Below are 9974 nucleotides of genomic sequence, written 5' to 3' on the forward strand. Positions count from 1 at the left end.
TATAAGCAAACCCAACTGAAAACACAAGATAAATAAATCACTTAGCTCTTGTTGAATTTCTTCAAGAATTAAACCAAAATGTAACAGGTTTAAGAGAGAGAACACTTCATTGCATTCTGCAACACAAATAAATATCCTCAAAAAGAGGCAAGAAGAACTCAGAATAGCGGAGCCAAAGATACTTTAGCCAAGGAAGTTATTCAGTGACCTAGTTTCATCTGGGTTTACAAGACCACGATCTGTGGCTTAGTTCAAGTCAAACTTGAGATAGAGAAAGACATCAGTAACACGTTATACAGAATTACAGAATTGAGGTTAAATGTTAAGTGACGTGTCCAAGATGAGAAATAAAATTAATAGAAAATCTAACTCAATCTTAGGTGCCTGGTGTCCTACTCTAATCCCCTCACACTAAATAACATTAATGCCACAACATGTCAAATACATTCAAGATCCTAACACTAGAGGCTTTACTTTTAAGAAGCCAGTTGTGATAACTGGAAAATGACTGTACTGGGCACTGTTACTTTTACATACATCTTGACCCCTAAAGAGCTGGTGTCTTTTATAGTTTTCCTTCACATGGTAGATACTACAGAATTAAAAGGTGTGTCAGAGACTGGTAGGTATCCACTAGTGAACCTATGTCCTGAATTATCCAGAAAAGTCATATTTCATGTCAGTTGTCACAGCACAATTAGTGTTGGCATCATGTTTCTTTCTTAATAGTGTCCTATGTTGGAAGATAATTCCTGCATTTCTGTACATACTATGAGTGAGGCAGTATAAATGTCCTTTGTTCTGAACTATCTTTTCAAGAATATTTATATAGTGAACAACCTTGGAAAATAGAGTTAGTTTTTCTCCAGAGCAAAAGGCAGTCATATACTACTGTTATAAAAGATTTGGATCCCCAAATTAAAAGTTCCTTTCCTGTAATGCCACCAACTGTGTGCATAGGCATCTATCTCCATTGTGCCTGTGGGACTTGGGGGCAAGGTAAACTGATGTAAATATGATGATACTCATGCTGCTTGCAGAGCAACGAGTAATAAACCCCCATTCTTCACATTACACATACCTAGTATTGCCACACAATTTAAGTATACAAGCACACAAGTTCAGAGCACTAGGAGTATGGGGAAATCTTTGCAATGAGTAAAAGTAAATGTATAATACCTGGTATCAATTATGCAGCTCCAGATGAAGACATGCGCATAGAGACATAATTTGAGCCACACGAGGTAACAAGGTAAGACTGAGAAATTGCAAGGGTGAAATGTACTCAGGGGAGGATGAATGATTTACATTAAAATGATGTGGTCGGCAGCTTCTTTCAGTTCTCATTGTTATGTCCTAGAAGTCCAATTCACTGCCTTACTGAAATGGCTTCATTAAGCAAGTAAAATTTGAAGAGGGATCTCAGAGAATTGAAATATTTTCCATGGCAAATGTGCAAGGGAAAACTGGCTAACAACTGACTTCATAAATCAAGCAGTATCTGTATGTAATACATTTCACAAAATGCTTTTGGGTATAGTTGAGATACAATGATTTCAAGGCGATGTTTGTTACCTAAAAGAGCATGGAATTTTGTTTGTCTTCAATACCAACATTAAAAACACCAATACAATTTTGTAGCAGGGAAGGAAGTAGTTAGGCAGTTTCATGGAGAATATGGGACTTGAGGTATGCCTTGAAAAATAGAATGTTGGGAAGTGGAAATCTTGTTAATAGTTGAATATGACCAAATTGTTCCTCATTTCATGGAAAGGTTTTAATAACAAGTGTTTTAATATTATTATTGTCTCCTTGGAATCTTTAGATCAGTGCAAAGTTGCTCTTAGGGCATGAAGCTTCCTCAAGATGAAATAGAAACTTTGATAGGGAGTACTGTATTTGAGACAGATAGTATTAAAAATTCTTAGGTGCCATATATAATACTGAAAAGGGAAAGATTCCTTTGGGTGGAGATTCCTCAGACATGTTTTTTTTTTTTTTTTTTTTTTTGAGCAAATGGGGGAGTTAGACAAGGTTTTAAAGGAATTGAGAATAAATGTGGCTCAAATAAACTCTCGGGCTAAGCTCTATGATATGGTTTGTCTCCACCCAAATCTCAACTTGAATTGTGGTTCCCATAATCTCTGCATGTGATGGGAGGGCCTGTGGGGGAGGTAATTGAATCATAGAGGCAATTACCCTTATGCTGTTCTTGCGATAGTGAGTGAGTTCTTCAGTGATCTGATGGTCTTATAAGGGGTTTTTCCTTCTTTTACTTGTTCTTCTCCGCCCTGCCTCCATGTGAAGAAATATGTGTTTGCTTGCCCTTTCGCCATGATTGTAAGTTTCCTGAGGCCTCCCCAGCCATGTGGAACAGTGAGTCAATTAAATCTCTTTCCTTTATAAAGTACTCAGTCTCAGGCAGTTCTTTATTGCAGCATGAGAACAGACTAATACACTCTATCTTTGCTGCTATTCATGTTTTTCAAAAGATGTAGTAAAATACACCTAACATAAAATTTACCATCTTAACCACTCTTAAGAATACAGTTCAGTAGTATTATGTTCACAGCGTTGCTCAGCCAATATTCAAAACTTTGCTGTCTTGCAAATGTTACTGTATATCCTAAAACACAACTCTCTATTTTCCCCTCCTGTAAGCCCCTGGCAACCACTTGAGAACTTTCTGTTTCTATGAATCTGACTATTCCAGATACCCCATATAAGTGAATAATGCAGTATTTGTGTTTTTGTGAGTGGCTTATTTCACATATTATCAAGGTGCATCCATGTAGCATGTGTCATAATTTCCTTCATTTTTAAGGCTCAATAATATTCCACTGTATACATACATACCACAATTTGCTTATTCATCCATCGATGGACAGGAGAGTTGCTTTTAACTCTGGATATTGTGCATAATGCTGCCATGTACATGGGTGTACAAATATCTCTCTGGCACTTGACTTTCAATTATTTTAAATATATACCTATAAGTAGAATTGCTAGATCATATGGTAATTATAGGTTTAATTTTTATAGATACTGACACACTGATTTTTATAGCAACTGTACCATTTTTGTTTCCAACAGTTTATAAGGATTTCAGTTTCTCCATATCCTTACTAACACTTGTTATTTTCTGATTTTTTTTATAGTAGCCATTGTAATGAGTATAAAGTGATATATCATTGCATTACTCTAATGATTAGTGATGTTGAGCATCTCTTCATATGCTTGCTGGCTATTCATGTATCTTTTTCAGATAAATATCTATCAGAATCCTTTGTTCATTTTTTAATCAGTTTTTTTTTTTTGTTATTTTGTTGTTGAGTTGTAGGAGTTCTTCATGTGTTCTGGACATTGACCTCTTCTCTTACATATTATTTGTAAATATTGTTTTCTTTCCACAGGTTGCCATTTGACTCTTGATTATGTCCTTTGATGCACAGAAGTTTTTAATTTTGATGTAGTATAGTTTATTACTACTTTTACTTTTTTTATTATTATTATACTTTAAGTTCTAGGGTACATGTGCATAACGTGGAGGTTTGTTACATATGTATACTTGTGCCATGTTGGTGTGCTGCACCCATCAACTCATCAGCACCCATCAACTCGTCATTTACATCAGGTATCACTCCCAATGCAGTACCTCCCCCCTCTCCCCTCCCCATAATAGGCCCTGGTGTGTGATGTTTCCCTTCCCGAGTCCAAGTGATCTCATTGTTCAGTTCCCACCTATGAGTGAGAACATGCGGTGTTTGGTTTTCTGTTCTTGTGATAGTTTGCTAAGAATGATGGTTTCCAGCTGCATCCATGTCCCTACAAAGGACGCAAACTCATCCTTTTTTATGGCTGCATAGTATTCCATGGTGTATATGTGCCACATTTTCTTAATCCAGTCTGTCACAGATGGACATTTGGGTTGATTCCAAGTCTTTGCTATTGTGAATAGTGCCGCAATAAACATACGTGTGCATGTGTCTTTGTAGTAGAATAATTTATAATCCTTTGGGTATATACCCAGTAGTGGGATGGCTGGGTCATATGGTACATCTAGTTCTAGATCCTTGAGGAATTGCCATACTGTTTTCCATAATGGTTGAACTAGTTTACAATCCCACCAACAGTGTAAAAGTGTTCCTATTTCTCCACATCCTCTCCAACACCTGTTGTTTCCTGACTTTTTAATGATTGCCATTCTAACTGGTGTGAGATGGTATCTCATTGTGGTTTTGATTTGCATTTCTCTGATGGCGAGTGATGATGAGCATTTTTTCATGTGTCTGTTGGCTGTATGAATGTCTTCTTTTGAGAAATGTCTGTTCATATCCTTTGCCCACTTTTTGATGGGGTTGTTTGTTGTTTTTTTCTTGTAAATTTGTTTGAGTTCTTTGTAGATTCTGGATATTAGCCCTTTGTCAGATGAGTAGATTGCAAAAATTTTCTCCCATTCTGTAGGTTGCCTGTTCACTCTGATGGTCATTTCTTTTGCTGTGAAGAAGCTCTTTAGTTTAACTATATCCCATTTGTCAATTTTGGCTTTTCTTTCCATTGCTTTTCATGTTTTAGATATGAAGTCCTTGCCCATGCCTATGTCCTGAATGGTATTACCTAGGTTTTCTTCTAGAGTTTTTATGGTATTAGGTCTAACATTTAAGTCTCTAATCCATCTTGAATTAATTTTTGTATATGGAGTAAGGAAAGGATCCAGTTTCAGCTTTCTACTTATGGTTAGCCAATTTTCCCAGCACCATTTATTAAATAGGGAATCCTTTCCCCATTTCTTGTTTTTGTCAGGTTTGTCAAAGATCAGATGGCTGTAGATTTGTGGTATTATTTCTGAGGACTCTGTTTTATTCCATTGGTCTATATCTCTGTTTTGGTACTAGTACCATGCTGTTTTGGTTACTGTACCCTTGTAGTATTGTTTGAAGTCAGGTAGCGTGATGCCTCCAACTTTGTTCTTTTGACTTAGGATTGTCTTGACAATGCGGGCTCTTTTTTGGTTCCATATGAACTTTAAAGCAGTTTTTTTCCAATTCTGTGAAGAGTACTTTTACTTTTGATACCTTTTGCTTTTGATTTCATAGCCAAGAAATCATTGCCAAATCCATTGTAATGAAATATTTGCCCTATGATTAGAGTTTTTTAATTTTAGGTCTTGTTTAGATATTTGATTCATTTTGAGTTTTTCTTTTAATACTGTATGAGGTAAGGATCCAACTTCATTCTTTCAGATGTGGATATCTGATTTTCACAACACCATTTGTTGAAGAAACTCTCCTTTCCTCATTGAATGGTCTTGGTACCCTTTCCAAAAGTCATTTGACCATATTTCTGACCTCTTCATTCTATTCCATTGTTCTACATATCTGTCTTCAGAGCAGCACCACACTATTTTTATTACTGTAGCTTTGTAATAAGTTTTAAAATCAAAGTGTGAGACATACAACTTTTTTTTTTTTTTTTTTTAAAGATTACTGTGGTTCTTTGGGGTCCCTTGAGATGCCATATGAATTTTAGAATGGGTTTTTCTATTTCTGCAAAAAAAAACCACTGGGATATTGACAGGGATTGCATAAAATCTGTAGGTCACTTCAGGTAGCATTGATATCTTAACAATGTTACATCTTCCAATCCATGAACAAAGAATGGCATTCCATTTGTTTGTATCTTCAATTTATTTTAACAACATTTTATAATTTTCAGTGTCTTCTTGGCTTACTCCTAAGTACTTTACTTTTTTGATGCTATTATAAATGAAGTTGTTTTTCATATTTTATTTTCAGATTGTTTATTGCTGGTGTAAATAAACACAATTGATTTTTGCCTGTTGATTTTCTTTTCTTTTCTGCAACTTTGCTGAATTTACTGATTATTTTTATGTGTGTATGTAATCCTTTTTGTTTGTTTGTTTTTTGAGACCGAGTTTTGCTCTTGTTGCCCAGGCTTGAGTGCAATGGCATGATCTTGGCTCACTGCAACCTCTGCTTCCCGGGTTCAAGCCTCCCCAGTAGCTGAGATTACAGCCATGCACTACCATGCCCGGCTAATTTTTTTGTGTTTTTAGTAGAGATGGGTTTCTCCATGTTGGTCAGGCTGGTCTCAAACTCTCAACCTCAGGCGACCCACCCGCCTTGGCCTCCCAAAGTGCTGGGATCAGCCACCGCACCGGGCCCCATGTGTGTGTTATCTTTAGAGTTCTCTATGTATTAGATCATGTTGTCTGCAACCAGAGATAATTTTACATCTTTCTTTCCAATTTTGAATGTCATATCTTTTACTTGCCTAATTGTTCTGGCTGGGGCTGTAGTACTACATGAATAGAAGTATAAAAAGCAGATTTTCTGGATCATTCTTTATCTTTCCTGATCTTAGAGAAAAAGTTTTCAGCCTTTCACCATTGAGTATGGTGTTTCCCCATTGAGGCTATTACTCACTTTTCCACTTGGCCTAATTTATAAGACAGCCTGTTCTGAAGTAGAATAGTCTTATCTCTTGAGATAGTTAAGAGTAATATTGTGATTTGCTAAGTAAAATTTTATATTATTTTCTTCAATTTAGTCTGCTAAATAGTTAAAAAAAAAAAAAGGCCCAGAAGGCAGCCATGACTGTGTGTTAGTTAATAACATTGATGGCAATGGGAAGTGGACAGAGTTCCCTGACTCTTGGGACAGTACTGCTTCAATGATGCTAAAGTCCTTCATTTCTAAGAATTTGTTACAATTGTCAATTGAACTTTGTTGTAAGCAACTCTTATATTCACCTCTCCCCCTCACTTCTTGCAATGAATTCTTTCTTCTTTTAATCCAAATACGTTGGTGCCTAGTGCCTACTGTTCCTGTCTCCTCTTTAAAGCTTTTTCTGACTCAGAATTAAAATAGGCATATTTTCTAATGCTGAAAGTGTGCTGTATCACAAAGGTTCTCAACAGTACAGCAACATTGCCTGTAGTCTCTACAAGTAGATCTCTCATGTTGATAATTTTGCCCCTTTTTTTTCAAATGGACGAAATGTGATGAATGAAATACAACATTGACTTATTGGCAGTCTTCTGAAGTCAGAACATTGGGCAACATATCTAAATCAGAACTTTATTTACACCCAGTGGATTGGAAATCTGAGATAATTTCAAGAAAACCAAGTAGACTTATTTTGAGTTTTATTATCTAGGCATTTGTGTATGCACATGTAAGTTCATCGTAGAATGTGGTAACTGAGGAACAATATATCTAGGTAATCTGAAATAGTATATACATATTCCATTCCATTCTTGAGTATTTTCTTAATCTCATATATATTTAGGAATACATATAAATATATATGAATATGTATTTCTGTATTTAGAAATGTGCATTTATATATGTTTATAATATGTCTACATATGGGGTTATTAAATATTTGGCTTTTGTAAAAATTATAGCTGTTTCAGTGAATATGTTGTCCAAGTGAACACTGCTTTTCTTCTCAAACTTCAGCATTCAATGAAATGCCACTTTTCTTTTACAGAAAATACCCCTCTTCTCCCTGCCCACCTCCCCAGAATAGGTAGTTATGGATATTATGCATTACTTAAGTCAAGTCAGAATGTTAGGAGAAGTACATCAGCAAAATAATCTTCAATAAAAATAATGATTTGAAAGAAAAACATGCCATTTTCATGCCCTAGGCCGCTTTTGATAAGGAAATAAATGACAATGATAACAAATGACATTTATTTGGCACCCACTGCATAGTCAGCATCAGGGATCTCTGCCACAAGCTGGTTTGTGTTAAAGAAGAGTTGTTCTGCTGAATATGGACTTATATAAATGTCAGAGGAAACTCCTAAATAGCTACTGCTGACAACTGAGATCATCTTCAGGCTACTATTTCAGAATTTTCTTCTGCTCGAGATGAAAAAAATGGTAGTGAGGAATATTTCTCTTTGATAGATTTCAAATTTATTATGAGTTGAAAACCATAAAACAAGGAGCTCTCTGATGTTCCCTACTGGAGGGACAGAGCTGGAAGATGGAGGAGATTTATTGGCTAACTTGGTCATATTTTGAGGAACTGGAAGGGATGTGGATTTCCGAGAGGCCCAGGTTTCTTTGCCCCAAACATACCCTCTGTGTTTTATATTTGGTAGTAAAATATGTGAGCAGCGTTCTGTGGAAGACACACAATTTCCTGTCCATCTGTGCTGTGCTACCAATCATCAGCCACAAGCTCAGGGTGTGTCACCCTCAAAGATAAATCGTTCTTCATTTGAGAAAGGCTGTTGCAGCAATGTGGCATGTGATTATTTGAATAAGAACAGAGTGATAAAATTGTAATTGGAAAAAAGGGCTAGGGAAGCACGTTTATAGACTCTAGAGGTAGAAAACAGAGGAGAACTCTCTGGGATTACCAAATAATTTTAACCGGCAGCCCAATTTAATGTATTGAGTCATCTGAATTGCCTGTGAATCACCCAGCCCTCTTTATTTTACAGGCACTCCTTCTTTCTGTTAGTGACACTGTGTGTATTCTGATATTATATGGCTTAAGTTTCTGCCATTTCCGAAAGGGAAAGAAGATGTTGCACTCCGCCAACATGTTGGAGAGAGCTGGCCCTCAGGAGCTGTAAGTGCACTGATGTGGGAACATTTCCTCTCAGTGTTGGCTGAGAGTCAGGTCTGAGTGCTCCACATATTCTAAAAGGAGACACTAGAGCACCCTAATGTGGGACTAGTCACTTGTCCCCTCAATCAATTAACATAAAATTAACATTGCAAAGCCTGAGCGTGGTTGAAGATTGGAGAATTTTAGTTCTCTGTGCTTTTTCCTCACATCAAGGCTAATTAGAGGGGTTTTGAGGATAACACTTGGAGAGCTTTTGTGTGGCCTCTGCATTGGCAAGATAGTAGACAGTGATCTCACTCTTGCCTGAGAGCTCTAACAGGCAATGTGAACTATGGCCACAGTGCAGCATTTCTGTTTGGGACTGTGCTGCAATCCCACAAATTATGGGTTACACACATGTGTCTCTCAAGGCTAGGGGTGATCAGGGAGAGAGAAAGTCTGCTAGGGTCTATAGTCACCTTGCAGGGAGTCTTCCAAGATGGCTTTTTGGAGGGGAATGGAGCCACCAAGAAAGAGTCTGTGAAGAGGAAGACTACAGAGAATGAGGAGTCTAAAATGGTTAGCAGATGCAGCCAGAAAGTATACCACTGTGGCAGGAAATGACAGGGGAGAGGTCCATAGCAATAAGGGCTCTGCAAAAATGCATAAAGATACCCATGGGAGAGGCAGCTTTAAATCCATAGCGAGACAAACACAACTCCAGGAAGATTCTAATCTGGAAAGATATTATCTATACTCTTATTTTTTTACCCTCTTCTCCACATCTCTGCTGTAGAGTAATTTTCAGGTACTTCAGTTCAAAAGATTTCCAAACACCATCCTACTTCTTTCTTCTGGCAATAGTCTTCATATAAACCTACCAAAGTTTGAAACTTTGGTATTGCATTGGAAGGAATTTTTTATTGTTTTGGATGAAGTCTCGCTCTGTTACCCAAGCTGGAGAGTGCAGTGGCATGATCTCAGCTCAATGCAACCTCCACCTCCTTGGTTCAAGTGATTCTCCTGCTTCAGCCTCCCAAGTAGCTGGGACTAAAGTAGTGCGCCACCATGCCCAGCTAATTTTTGTATTTTTAGTAGAGACAAGGTTTCACCATGTTGGCCAGGCTGGTCTTGAACTCCTAATTTTGTGATCCCCCCACCTCGGCCTTCCAAAGTGCTGGGGTTACAGGTGTGAGCCACCGCACCTGGCCAGGAAGGAATTTTTATGATTCAACTCTGACTCTTTTAGGGCCAACATGACAGACAACATTTAGTCATCTGAGTGTATGCATATATGTTGCAAAACTTGTCCTGGTTTTCATTCAGGGAAAGAAAGAACAAAATCTGCAGACTGGGTTTGAGAAAGTAAAAGGAATAAAGGA

Source organism: Rhinopithecus bieti, unplaced genomic scaffold (genome assembly GCF_001698545.2).
Source record: "Rhinopithecus bieti isolate Rb0 unplaced genomic scaffold, ASM169854v2 scaffold_44872, whole genome shotgun sequence".
NCBI lineage: Eukaryota > Metazoa > Chordata > Mammalia > Primates > Cercopithecidae > Rhinopithecus > Rhinopithecus bieti.